Source organism: Rhamphochromis longiceps, linkage group LG11 (genome assembly GCF_057381845.1).
Source record: "Rhamphochromis longiceps isolate RC_006_pf linkage group LG11, R_longiceps_female_GT1.1, whole genome shotgun sequence".
Lineage (NCBI taxonomy): Eukaryota > Metazoa > Chordata > Actinopteri > Cichliformes > Cichlidae > Rhamphochromis > Rhamphochromis longiceps.
Window position 1 is genome coordinate 7564593 of NC_140567.1, and position 13949 is coordinate 7578541.

The 13949-nt window shown below is 42.9% G+C and overlaps 1 protein-coding gene across 1 annotated transcript in view; it reads right to left on the reverse strand.

Moving 5' to 3' along the window:
* LOC146658477 (low-density lipoprotein receptor class A domain-containing protein 4-like) overlaps positions 1 to 13085 on the reverse strand; it is a 295140-nt gene extending 282055 nt beyond the window's left edge. Inside the window, exon 1 of the mRNA XM_085422095.1 lies at positions 12945 to 13085. The gene's annotated coding sequence lies outside the window, so the exon portion shown is untranslated. The remainder of the gene's footprint in view (positions 1 to 12944) is intronic.
* Between the last annotated feature and the right edge of the window lie 864 nt (positions 13086 to 13949).

Genomic DNA, 13949 nt, shown 5'->3' on the forward strand with positions numbered 1-13949 from the left:
CCATGCAGGTCGCTTTCTTGTTACCCGGAAGCATATGGCGCAGGACCGCGCACTCAAAAACGGATCCCAACAAATTAAAGTATGTTTGCTGATAGTAACACCATGTGATTCAGCTAATAACACAGGGATTTCATCATTTGTGAAGCCAGGCTGAAAACACTCAGCAATCTGTGCATTCACGACTGGATGTAATACCGGTAGCTTAGCTGTAGCATTTGTAGCTGAGGGCTTCAGCTTCCGGGTAACATGGAAATGACGTCATTCACGTAGATTACTGATTGGCAGCGCTAACTCGAAATTTCGAGTTGCTTTTCTCAAAATTTTGAGTTAATATGTCGAAATTTCGAGATAATAACTCGAAATTTCGAGAAAATAACTCGAAATTTTGAGTTATGGATCCTTTTTTTTTTTTTTTTAGTGGCGGAAACGGGCTTCCATAGAATACATACACACTCCTTGATTTTATTTATTTCGTTTTTTATTTTCTTACGTGCTCTATTGTGAGATTGAAGCGACACAAGACCGTGTGCGACACAGACACACACAATTCAAACGTTTTCGAGTGGAAAAGGCAGCAGCACCTTGCGGGAGCAGACTCAAGGACATTTCTTTTATTATGCAACCACTCAGCTTCTAATAAGAAATTAACAACATGCAAGGCACAAGACAAACAGGCCCTGTCTCTTCATCTTTATTTCACTAAATATTTGAAGCATGTGTTGCAGTCTCTTGCAATGGTTCTGGCTGCTCTAGCATGTTGGAAAAAGTGCATCCCATGCATTTCTTTCCTGAAGGTTCCCTCTTTATATTGTGCTGTGAAGTTACCGTAATTGTCGGGCTATAAGCCGCTACTTTTTGCACAAGCTTTGAACCCTGCGGCTTTTAGTCAGGTGCGGCTTTTCTATGGATTGTCCATGAGCGGATTTGTTTTGTTTGTTCCGCTGTTGTACGGCACTACGTTGCCTGGCGGAAGGATCGGAGTTCAAGAGTGGTATGTTAGTCACATGTCCATCCGCCAGGCAACGTAGTGCCGTACGAAGTAGCGCGAAAAACAAACTTCAAAGTAGCACTACGCGTTCAGCTGGAGGCGTGGATGATGAGCGGCGATAAACTTGCAAAAAGCAAGTTATGCCCAACTCCACCACTGGATTCTGACAGCGTGGGAAAGTGTGAAAACATCCACGATCACCAACGGATTTCGAAGGGCTGGACTGCTGCCTGATGGAGAGGAGGCTCTTCAGAAGGTGTTCGACTCTGACACTGACAATGAGGATTTCTTTGGTTTTGAAAGTGACAACGAAAGAAAGGAGCTGAGAGTGGATGATGAAGCCACCCTGAGCCTGTTCGTTTCCGACACTGGAGGAGAGGACTTTGGTGGTTTTAGTGCGCAGGAAGAAGAGAAAGATGGTGGTGAATGACTGACTTTTCTTCTTGTTAAAGCCGTGTCACTGCACCTGAGCCTAAAAGGTAGTCTGAATCTATTTTTCTGGTGTGCTGTAGGTTATTGTTATGTACTACATTTGTTACTCATTTATGAAGCACAGTACATGTTTTGTACTTGTAATTACCACTACTTGTACACATACCCTAAAAGGTTATGCAAATATGTACCCATAACTTTTTTTTCAAAATATTAATAAAAGTGGTGTGTCTCCAAACAGCCATCTCTTTCCTGACAATTCGATTTGTGCATATTCTCTTACATATGATAAGTCAACATTGAAACACCTGCGGCTTTTAGTCAGGTGCGGCTAATGTATGTACAAAACAGGATTTTCCCCTGCTTTTAGCTTGTGCGGCTAATATTCAGGTGCGCTCTGTAGTCCGGGAAATAGGGTAACATGTTCATTTTAAAACAATCGTTCAGAGTTGTTTCTACACCTTGCAGAGATCATTTAATGGTTAAACTAATTAATTTCAATAAACAACACAAAATTTGATGTGGGTGCCAGGAAGCGGTGTGCGGCAGGCAGGATTAGGACCCAAATGCAGGACTCAGGAGACTTTAAACTCAAAAAGCAGCTTTAATGCTGAAGTCCTTTAAGCAAAATACGAGACAGAGCTGGCGCCAGGAATGCAAAAAATCAGTCACAGGGAAACCGCAGACCGACGGAGCACGCGGTATGATGGAGGTAACAACAAAGAACACAAGCAAACTGAGGGTTTAAATACACAAGAGGAGACGGGAGCAGAGGGGAGATGCCTGGGAGAAACAGCTGAAGCAAATTTTTTATGCGACATGAAATGCGTAAAATTAACCGAGTTACCAAAATAAGACAGGAAGTAACTGAACTCAGGACACAGAAATGCAGACTCGATACGTAGAAAACAGGAAACAGGAAACGAACCCAGATAAGTCTAACCACCACTAAACTTTAAACAGGACCTGAGAAAATAACAGAAACCAGCAAGGAAATATCTCAACAAGGTACAAAGCAGTAGGGACCTGGCAACCTGCCTCAGTTTCATATTATCCTCAGAACCATTCCCTTTTCAGGGAAAAGGCAAGTTAGTTTTTTCTAAATCTAGCTGGACGTCACAATATTTCAACCTCCCAGCATATATATTAAAAAAACCCAGCAGAAACACCTGTAGGAGGATGCCATTTTTCACATATGTAAGTTTCCCCATGTCATTTTACCAGCTCCCCCTCTTAACTCCATCCCTCATTAAAGTGTAGGATTCAATTCAGAATGCCAACTAGCAGCTTTAAAATGTAAAAATGTCCAAGGGCACAGTGACGTCATCTGCTCATTTGCATTTCTGTGGCATCAGCAGTAATAGTTTGAGAAGGTCTGCGGGTTTCTTGGGGTAAGAGCTTCTTGATGCCAGCTAGAGTCAATTAAACAACATTTCTCTTCAAATTACTAAAAGCCACGCCTTACCAGAGTTCTCGTTTGCGTGATTCCTGAGTTCTGATGCCCAAACTGTGTGTACCAATTACATAAAGTAAGATATCTGAGAGTTCTAACTGAGGACTAAGAGGCTATATTAAACACTGCTCAAGAGCTTGCATGTATAAATAAATAATGGCTGAATACATAAATTATGTAATGTTCTGTGCTAAGCTAAGTCACGGTGAACACACAAGCCACGCCAGCTCACATGAGGGCGTCCTGTGGCCCGAGTGTGCAGTGAACCTGCTACGCAACGTGAGACGGAGCTGATTGCTATGGCAATGACTGACAATCACCCAACAAAATCACATTTGTTTAATTCTTCTTTAATATTTTGTGACATATTTGTAGTAAGTTTTAAACAAAGTTCACTGGAAGAAATATAGTGAGGTCCAGTGCATTAGAATACATCAGCTTAAATATAACAATCACAGATAATCAGGTTTAATGGCATCAGATGAAGCTGGACATGTAGCATGGCAGCAGCTACAGAGATGCTATTTTGTCTTTGTGTATTATTTTTATACTATTCACCTGAAAACACATATTTCACACACACTTCCAGCTGTGCCTCCCCCCCTCCCCATGCTGCTGCAGTCAAGCTCACAGCAAGGAGTAAAAATACCAGGTACAGGTGAGGAAAACAGTATCTGAGAACGTGGGTCGGCCATTGGTTTGTTTCCTGCAGCTCAGCATGAGCCACATGTGCACGAGGATGTCTCGCAGAGGTTTGGTGTCGAGGTTCTGCAGCTCTGCAGGAGGTACTGTCGAATCCGACATATGTCTCTTATGAAAAAACAAAAGAACAAAAGTAAATATGGGTGGGACAGTCACCAGTTATGTGAAATAATAGAAATGTGAGTACCTCAGTTGGGTGCAATCAAACTGTACAGATTAGCCACTTTTTCAGTAGTAAATAATATGATCAGACCTTTCCATCACGGCACACACAACACGGCCCTGAACCAAGGCTACAGCTAATGTCAACGTTTCCCAGTTTTAAAGAAAGTGAAAATTTCCTCCATTCATCCTCTGACCATGCTCCCCTGTCTCATTAAATACAGCTTGGTAGTTCTGTCTTATTCTTGCTGAAACGTATCTCTACCATGGCTATTACGTTAGCTGCGGAATAAGCATAAAAGCATGTAAATAGGATCAGTTCAGGTGTATAATGGATTCACATCATCCTTACATAGAATGCAATCAGTGTGAAATGTGTTCCTTGAATAGTGACACTTAATTATAAATTAAGTTCAATCGACTCACCACGATGACAAGTAAAGTGTTATCTGTATAATACCAGAGATGGCTCTCAAAGGGAAAGCTCCACTGGTTTAACAAACAGCCCTCATGATGCAAACGGGGAAATACTGTCACATGTCTCCACACAAAGCTATTCAATTCAGTTACATTTCTCACTTTTATAGATATGCGTGTGTAAATGAGCACGGCAGACCCGATGTGAACATGCTTTGCAGCATACTTTATTGATACACCCAATTGCTGAACACACATACACAGCTACAGCTCTCCCGCTGCAAGCTCAACATACCAACAACAACACCCCAGACAGTTCCCAGTACAGATTTTAAGTCGACGGGGCATGATTGCGGTGCCGTGCAGGTGCATACATCTTCCCTGCACAGCACCGCAGACCACGCCCCGCCACAGCATGATATCACAACAATGTGTTGGTATACAGAGAAAATGCCAACACTGATACAACCCCCTATGAGCAAGTACTTGGTGAAAGTGGGAAGGAAAAACGTAACTTTTAAGAGGAACCAGGCTCAGGGAGGGCGAGGGGAGGGAGACTGGACAAAAGACATGCTGAGGAAGAGAATCAGAGATTAATAATAACAAGAATAATAACAACGATTAAATGCAGAGAGGTGTGCAAATCATTGAGGTGCATTATGGGAAGCTCCCAGCAGCCTAGGCCTACTGCAAAGTAAGATCACCTGATTCAGCTCCAACTATAAGCTTTATCAAGGTGTAGAAAGAGGGTGTCTGTCTCCTGAATTATTTATAAAGTCATTTAAGGCATGATTCAAATGTTTTGTTTACAAGGAGTAGCCAATCAAAGACAAATAGCTAAAAAAAGGTGAGGGGAAAAAGACTAAGATAGCTAGTTTTAGACAACAGATCTTATGATGATTATGAGCTACTCGAGCGAAATCCAAGAATTTAAAAAATAGAGCAGGAAATGAGCCTACTAGGTTGGTAGTAGGAAGCAAGGTAGCCTGTTTAATTTCCTTTCACAGCGTTCTGAAAGCTTTTTATGTGGCCCTTGTATCCACAGTGCAGCTCCTATCTAAGGCATGCTGTCTTAAACTTTTCCGGCCCATAAGCCAAATTTAATCATCTGAGTCTCGCCCTGGGACCCGGGCTCATTAAAATGTACCGGTAAACTTGTCGTGTCACCGGAATCAGGTCGTCTCTCTGCTCCCCCCCTCTTAAGACACCTCCGTTTTAGACCGAAGCCAGAGAGCCACCTTCAGCTTCCTCACTGTCTCTGAGCTCTCCTGCTAACTTCCCTGCGAGTTCATCTGGAGTTCACTCCACCTTGTGATTTTTTTAAGTTGTAGCCTATGGCCCGAGGAACCCAGTCACAGTCTGCATCAATAATGCAAAGACCACAGACTGCTAACATCTCAGCCTTAAGCAAGAGGTCTGCTCGACAACACGGCGCTCAAACAAAGGCAGGCTGAAGACGTCTCAGACTATCTCAGCCACGAGGGAAGGAGCACCTATGCTGTTTAAAGGACACACACGCAAACAGAGCAGACACACAAGTACACTGAAGACATGAATTCTCTCTGTAGCTGTATAACACCCTCTTAGCACCAAGACATAATCAGGAGTGTGTGGTTCGTGTAGTCAGTCTACTGAGCAGGACTCAGTACAGCGTTCCTCAGCAAGGGTATGCCCACCTCACTCAAATACACACACTAAATGGAGAATACACACCCCGCTGCATCTCACCATCAATGTGCTGGGAAACATCTCCAGCTGTCACATTAAAAACATCTCAAACTATTCATGAATCGAGGACAACGCTGGTCCGTTTCCCCGCTGACTGAGATGTTATTGTTGAAACGACTCTTTTTCCTCACATTTTCAATTAGATTCATAGTCGCCAGCGCTGCCGAACGCTTTGCATAAAAGAGCCTGTAAATCTTTAATTCAAGTAAAATGGAATGAAGCTCAGAAGTGCAGGTTTTCAGGGTGCCAGCGTCGATGTGAAACGCGTGTATGCGTGTGTGTCATTCTCTGGTCTTTTCTTGCATGCAGGGACTTTACTGAATTATTAAATCACTACTTAGGCTTTGTGGTTAAATGAAGCTATGCAAACAAGGACGAACTGTATTAAAAACACTCTAGCAGTTAGTGAACGCATCGTTTGGCAAAACTGTTTCAACGTAGTCTGTGAAACACACTTAAAGAGTAAAACAATATCAAATCGCTGTCTCCAGCACTTTCTGGTTGTTTCTGGGGCTCCTTAACTACTTAATCATCGACTTAATACCGCCGCTTCTGGACTGCTCCTAATCAGTGTGGGAACTGTGGAGCCATTAGCCAAATGCTGAGGAGTTTCTCTCCTCTAAAGCTTGAGGGGCTGAAGAGATCTGGGCACCCAAAGAAGCAAAAGGCAAGATAAATGAAGAGAGGTGGGAACGGCTCCAGGTGGAGAGGAAAGCATGTTTATTCACAATACGCGCTTTCGTGACGGCTTACTTATGCGCGCCTCCAAATATTAAACAAGTCTGCCACCTTCTCTTTTTGTGATTTGAAAAGTGCCACAGTGAGATGGAATGTATAATATAGCCGTCTTTTGTCAAAATCCAATTACTGGAATCTGAGATACTGCATATCAGATTAAACGGTGTAGCGCCACACGCAGGCCAGTTAATCTATCACGGAACAAAAAAAACACACATAGCTACGATGAATCGGTCTCACCTGGATGTAATCCAAATATAACCTGCATGTAAAGTGTCGCTGAGAAACAAATCAGAGTCTGGAAAAGTGAAGGATTCGTTCAGAGCTGGAATTTTACCAGTAGGAAAAAACAACAACGTTCAAATTATGTCTGATTATCAAAAACACAGCACACCAATGGCTGTTTTCATTTGTTTTCAAACATCAGTTACACAATATTTTGTGTATTAACGTATATTTTATCTGCATACAATAAAATAGTTGAGGAAAGTACTTTTTTCGCTACGCAGTTTACAGAAACATGATGACCACCGGACAAAATTTAAACTGAAAAATATAACTTATGTAGCTGAAATAAGCTCTTGTGCTCACTTTAACTTCACTAAAATTCAACTCAGGGGAGTGTGCTATTACATATAAATGCTTTTACCAACTACTCCATTCATGTTCGCCCTGATAACGGTTTTCTTAAAGGCTTTCCCATCCACGGTACACCTGCACAGCTTATTCGACTTACTCTGGCTGATTAGACTTCTGAGGACTGCGTGTGGGCGTGTACAGGCGCTGTTTTACTGACACCTTCGCCGCCCTTTTGTTAGCTCCGTCGGCCGTGTTAGGGGGGAACAAATTACACGTCTAAAGGTGTAATTTGTTCACTGTTAATCACACAGGGAAGTCCAGTGACCTGACAGAATTCCAGACATAGCTTCCCCCACTTTCACCCCGAGCAGAGGTCTACTCATCAGCCAAACGCGAAGACACCTGGCAGCCCTCGAGATGTGCGATGGGATGGAGTCATTCATCAGCTGTGTGACTGACTCTGCTGCTTAAACTGACAGTATCACACAGGCATTCAACATATTCCGGTTTAGGACTAATATTCTACATTCAGTTATTGAAAACTCAATTGTGTATTGTTTCCTGAGTTGCACAGAACAGAGCTGGATTTCCACTGGAGGACTTGTTAGACCCAGTAACCCTCGGTGAGGGGGTTAACAGCGTGCTACCCACCTGCAATGCTGCATACTGTGTGGCAAAGGTGAAACAGCTGCCTGGCGTGGCTGCAGGTTTCACACACCCTGCTGCCGGTGTGAAGAGAGAGCGGTGAATGGTTTAGCCTAATGTAATTAGTGGAACAGATATCAGAGCCGCTGAAGGTAAACTGTGGTAAATCACATTTGCTTGGTTCTTCATCACAGTTAGAACTTCTTTCTTTCTACTTTCAGGCTGCCGAACGTGTTAAATATATAATTCCCCGATGCTCAAGACAAACATTTTGAGAAAAACATCTTTTTCCCCCCATGTTTTTCACAGCTTTTTTTTTTAATGCATAACCAAACATTATTTTTGGACCACGTTGACAGCTCTATCCTTGGTTTGGGTGTTGTTCACTATTTTATTTTATTTTTTTGCATTTATTTCAGGATTTAACAAGCATCGTCTAATCTGAATTTCAAAATAGTTACTTATTCAGATAAAAACAAATTTAATTCAGGTTTTTTTTCCTACAGATTTTATACTGGCATTTAAGTGATCTCTTAAATAAATAAAACAAAGATTAAAAAGTAAAAAAAATCTGTTTTATAATTAGTTATAAACTCAGGTGACACTTTAGATGTGTTGTTTTGCCCAAGTAAATTTCAAAAACATTAAATTTTTTTAAACTCAAAACTTAAAAAAAGCTCCTGTTTTTTGCAGCTGTGGTGCACCTCGTCTCGATGACCAGTTTTCACTCGTTTCTATAACAGAAAAAAACGTCTCTCCGGCTATGCACATATGTTTAAATCTAGCAAACTGTTTACACAATCCATGAAATCTCCAAAGGAGATGAAGAGGAGGATTGTGGTGTCAAAGCCGAACAGAAATATCTCTGTAAGGCTGCTCTGTGTTCGCTGAATGGCTGAGATTAACTTTCACACAGCTCACGCACCTTAATGCTGTGATTTCTGCAGGCTAGCACGGAAGAATATACCATGTTTTGGCAAATAAGTTCTTTGATCAACTTATCACTGTGTGCCAACTGGGGTTAAAAATAAAACCACAGCTTTTCTCAGGCGGCTTCACGCAGCACTTTGATCTCCCGTTTGACTAGCACAACATTTTTGGATGTATTCAGTCAGAACTCAGCGAGATGTACAGTTCTGGCCAAGAGGATATCTTTAAAAATACAGAAATTGGGATAGAGCTGTTAAAAATGTTTTCCTTTCTTTGGCGAGAATATGAAAATCTTGTTTGTGATCCATTTCAAAGGATATGCTACATCTCCAGCACGGATTCCTTTTTTTTTTTTTAAGGAGATGCCAAATAACTTTAAAAGAAAATCGTTGGTATCACGCTGTTTTTCAATCCTTCTCAAGTTGTTGTAGAGGCGATCAGACTGAAGGAAAAAAATGAGCTTGTAGCATAAAAAGAATGAACTCTTCTTGATTAATTCTGCAGCAGCATGAAAAATCTTTTCTTTTCTTTTAAAAGAACAGTTCCACAAAGAAGGAAAAGGTTGAACGTCTGATTTGTGCTATTTACATTATTTCCACTGGATAAAGTCACACGCACAACACTCGCTGCAGACATTTGTATGTACAAAGGCGCACAGTTGAATGAGCACAACCCAGACAAAGACACACACACACAAACACACGCTCCAAAGCAGGCTGGCACTCGTCTTTGCCCGTCTCGCGCCTTTCGCTCCACCAACACAATACTGTCACATTTTGGCGTGTCACATGGACTCGGAGACAGACAAGGCTGCATTATCAACAACTGGCTGGGGATGTGTGTGCGCGCGTGTGTGTGTGTGTGTATCAGAGCTCAAGTGTGTGCGTGAGAGTGAGAAAGAGTGTTAGAGTTCAGGTTAAGGCTGAGCCGTCAGCGGCAGACAAGCCCCATCAAGTCTCCCTCCTCTGTCTAACACGCACTCAGCCTCTCGCCTCAGGAGGTGAGAAGCCGCTAATTGGCAAAGGGCGAAACACACACACAGACACACACACACACTTGCTTTAACACTACACACACACACACGGACTGACGGTCAGCTACAGTCGTACACAGAATAGTACGAACAAAGAGACAGAAATACAAAGAGACAGATGGACACACACACACACAAGTCTGGCTCTGAGAGGCAACACTACAGTTTGTGTCTGCTGCGCACAGCTCGACCTGATAGACGCGCGCACATTACTGTAGCTAATAATACACGCTGTCTGCCTGCTGACTTTCTCCTCAACTTTCTCACTTAGTTATTATTGCATGACTTGATGGTTTTTAGTCACTTATATATTAATAGACTCTTTGAGTTGAGCCTGCGCACAGAGCTGACCTTAAAAGAGGGAATGCTCGTCCTCTGCTCTTTGGTTTTCAAACAAAGCTCAATTAAACCTCAGCTGCCCATGAAATCAACTCTTTAGAAACCGTTTTTATGAGATTTATACAGACATGTCATTAAAATGGGTCATATTAAACGGGACTAATAATAGACAAATGTATTTTTCCAAGTTGCTTTTTGTCACTTGCAACATAAACTGCACAGTTTTAGGAGCCGCTGTTGCGTACATCGATGGAAAATTTGAACATCTAAAGTCTCAGAACAAACTGGGAAACTATAATGAATGACATTGTGTTGCCAACAACTTTGATCCTTCACATTTAAAATGATTTAAGTTACTTCATAACCATGCAGGGAACAGCAATGAGAGTTGGGCAGAATGGTAAAACCTTCCATCCAGCCACTAGTGGGCCATTCAAACCACGAAGCCAGGAAAATACTACAACTACAACCAAATTACAAAAAATGTCACCTAAAAATAACAATCTGGTAATCTAATTAGCAAACCTCTGATGGCTGATATATTTATCCAGTCGTCCCACCGTATATTGCAATGTTCTGGCTTCTTCCCGTCTCTCTAAGACTGAGTACAGGCACTATGAGAGAAGCTCGTTTCTGCTGCTTGTATCCATGATCTTATTGTTTTGGTCACTACCCAACAGACTGTTGTCATAGGTAAGAGTAGCACACAGATCAACTGGTGAAACACAGCTTTCATGCTCAGCTCTCTCTTTACCAAGGCATCTGTCAGTCTTCTAAACCACTCACCCACATCATGCACAGGACCTCGAGAGACTAGTGGAATAGACCCTATTCCAACTAACACTGCCCGAGATGTGGGATACAGTATTGGATAGGCTGGACTACCCAAAGAGAACCTACACAAGCACATGGAGAAGAAGCAAACTCTTTACAGAAAGGCCCCATTCTTCCTGTGCTGGTGACAGTACTAACCAGTGTACCAACATGCATCCAGCCACAGCTGTGAGAAGTTTAGACAGCAAACCAATAAAACCAATGTTTAAACAGTATTGTGTGCATGCCTCTCACCCTATGAGAGCTGGGATATTGTTCAGCACCCCTGCTCAACAAGCTTTACATCAACACCTCGCTTCATCACTGCTGCGACAAAAGGATAAAGACACGAGAGCACCCACTCCACACTGCTGCATACTGCTGCCACAGCCCAGGACTCTGACACGGCATCCCAAGAAGGTAAGCGCTGGGCTGAGTGTGTGTGTGTGTCAGCACTTTGTAAGGTTTGTACATGAGGGAAACAGAAAGGAGCTGGAACTTGAGAGTGTGCGTAGTGGGGAGGGTGGGGTCACAGACAGGTAAGCAGAGAGGGAGAGGGCAGAGCCAAAAACAGCACTAGCAGCACTAAATAATGCTTCAAAGCTCTTCTGCAGGTCTTGCACCGAGACCTTCAGGACAAGGAGAGCTGTGGTTGATTTGAATCATCTCTGACTGCTTTATGTACGATCAGCCATGCAGGCAAGGAACAAAAAAGATTGGTAGAGAGAATTCAAGCACATGCAGACTCTACCAGACAGGGGGGGGGGGGGGGGAAACACACCCCTGCCCTTAATGCAGCTCACCCGAGAACAGAGCTCTGTAATAGAATTAATGTAAACCCGATCAGTGGGCTGGAATACAGTAAAGGCACAGAGCAGTGCTCTGCTCCTGCACAGCATCACATATAGATCAGCATGTTTAAAGACTGTATTCTGTTGAAATTTGGATCCATGGCTTTCTAAGATGTAGCAGACACTGTTTTGTTTTTTTTGTTTTTTGCTACTGGACCATTTCTGCAAATCTCTGCAGCAGAGGTTTAGGTTTAGCAGAGCCTGGGTTAAGATAAAACATGACCATGCAGAGAGTATGGGTCACTTCGGGAACACTGTGGATCACATGCATGACGGGTGCTTTTAGTTTAAGCTTCATCATCACCTTCTTAAACCTCCAGCCAGGAAGGCAGGGTGCACTATATGAAGCGTGGGAGGGAGTCATGGGGTTCCTTAAATAGGTATCGGTCTCAAACTGGGAATGATGGGGAAGATGTTTCTGTGCTCCCTTATCACCCTACTCTGTTGCACAACTGTGGAGCAACTCTTGCCTGATGGAGCTTCTCGTGAGTGGGACCAGCTTACGTGCACCGCGCGCTTCATTTGCATAGGGAAAAAGTTGGAGAGCCTGTGGTCTGAGATATGAGTGACAGCTCAGGTGATCACCTTCCTAATCTAGCTTCCCGGCTAGCTTGTTCATCAAATCACACAGAACATGACAGCTAACGACACAGGATGCAGGCAGGGGGGAAAGCACACCTCTCAGTGTGTGTGTGTGTGTGTGTGTGTGTGTGTGTGTGTGTGTGTGTGTGTATGTATTCAGGGCGATAAATGATAAGAGCAAGTGCGGAGGTCACGGTCAGTGGGGAGGCGGCGATGCCCCGCAGGGACAGAGGCATAGCGGACTGTTGCTGTGGCCCCGGCAGGATGGACGGCTGCCAGAGCTAGCCTGCTCGCTGCTAATTTAGCCTAGCTGTGCTGTCTGGCGCAGCTTGGAAAAGCGGCTCCAACTCTAACCAGCAACTTAAACAGTCTGGCTCAAAGTCAGCCGCCCCTCACGCCGGCACAGCCTCGCTAGCGTTTTTAGCCACATCAGCTAGCATAACCAGAACATTCCTGCAGCCGCCTACGATCACACACTGTGCATTTACCAAAAAAACAAAACAAAAAAAACCCCACATATAAATTACTCAGAAAAGGTCTCAGGCTTCCTACCTGTGAATGCAGCCGCTAACTTGCAAAGCCACCGGGTCTGCTTGTTTAAAGTCTGGTGTTGTGTTGCTAGACGTCAAGTCCAACTGCACTACAGTGGTTTCCAGTCTGGGAAGCAAAATAAAGCCCAGCTGTCCTACTGTACAGTACATGCTGCTGACAGCCGGGCTCTACACAACGCTTTGGCGACACCTGCCGGGCACACGGCATTTAACAGGCAAAGTAGTAAAAGTTTGATAACTCGCTGTTCCAGAGGTCACACGGGTCAGGAGCAGATTTGCAGCAACATTCCCAGTTCACCGCTTCACTCAGGGACATTTCACAGTGATGTGAAATCTTGCAGAATTTAAAAGAGCTAGACCATGCAGTGCTTTAAAAGGAGCTGATACAATGCCAGCATGACTGATCAAACTGAATACAAGAAATTCAAATCAAATTCAAATTTTATTTGTCACGTACACAGTCATACACAGTACGATATGTAGTGAAATGCTTGGACAACTGCTCGTGACCTAAAGAGAACAAAAAAGGAAAAGGCTATGAATAAGATAGGAAATAAATATGAAAAATTAAAAAGGGTAAATTTAACTAGGAAGGAATAAAATATAAATTAAGGTTAAAAATGAAATAACTGTACAACACAAATTAGAATGAAGGGTAAATTTAACTGGGAAGAATAAGATAAAGATAAATATATAAATTAAAGTTGAAAATAAAATAACTGTACAACAAAATACACAATACACAATATAGAACTATATAAGAATGTATGAAGGAATCTAAATATAAATAAATATATACACAATAACAGCAGCTGTACAAGTATTAACCGGAAATGAAGAATATAGTGACCAGTGTTGTGCAAAACCAAAGTCCAGAAAGTCCAGTGTGTGTGTAAGAACCATATGTGTGGGTCAGTACTGTGTGGTGGTGTGATTGAGAGACCGTATCGCCTGCGGGAAGAAGCTCCTCCTCAGTCTCTCTGTGTTGGTCTTCAGGGAGCGGAAT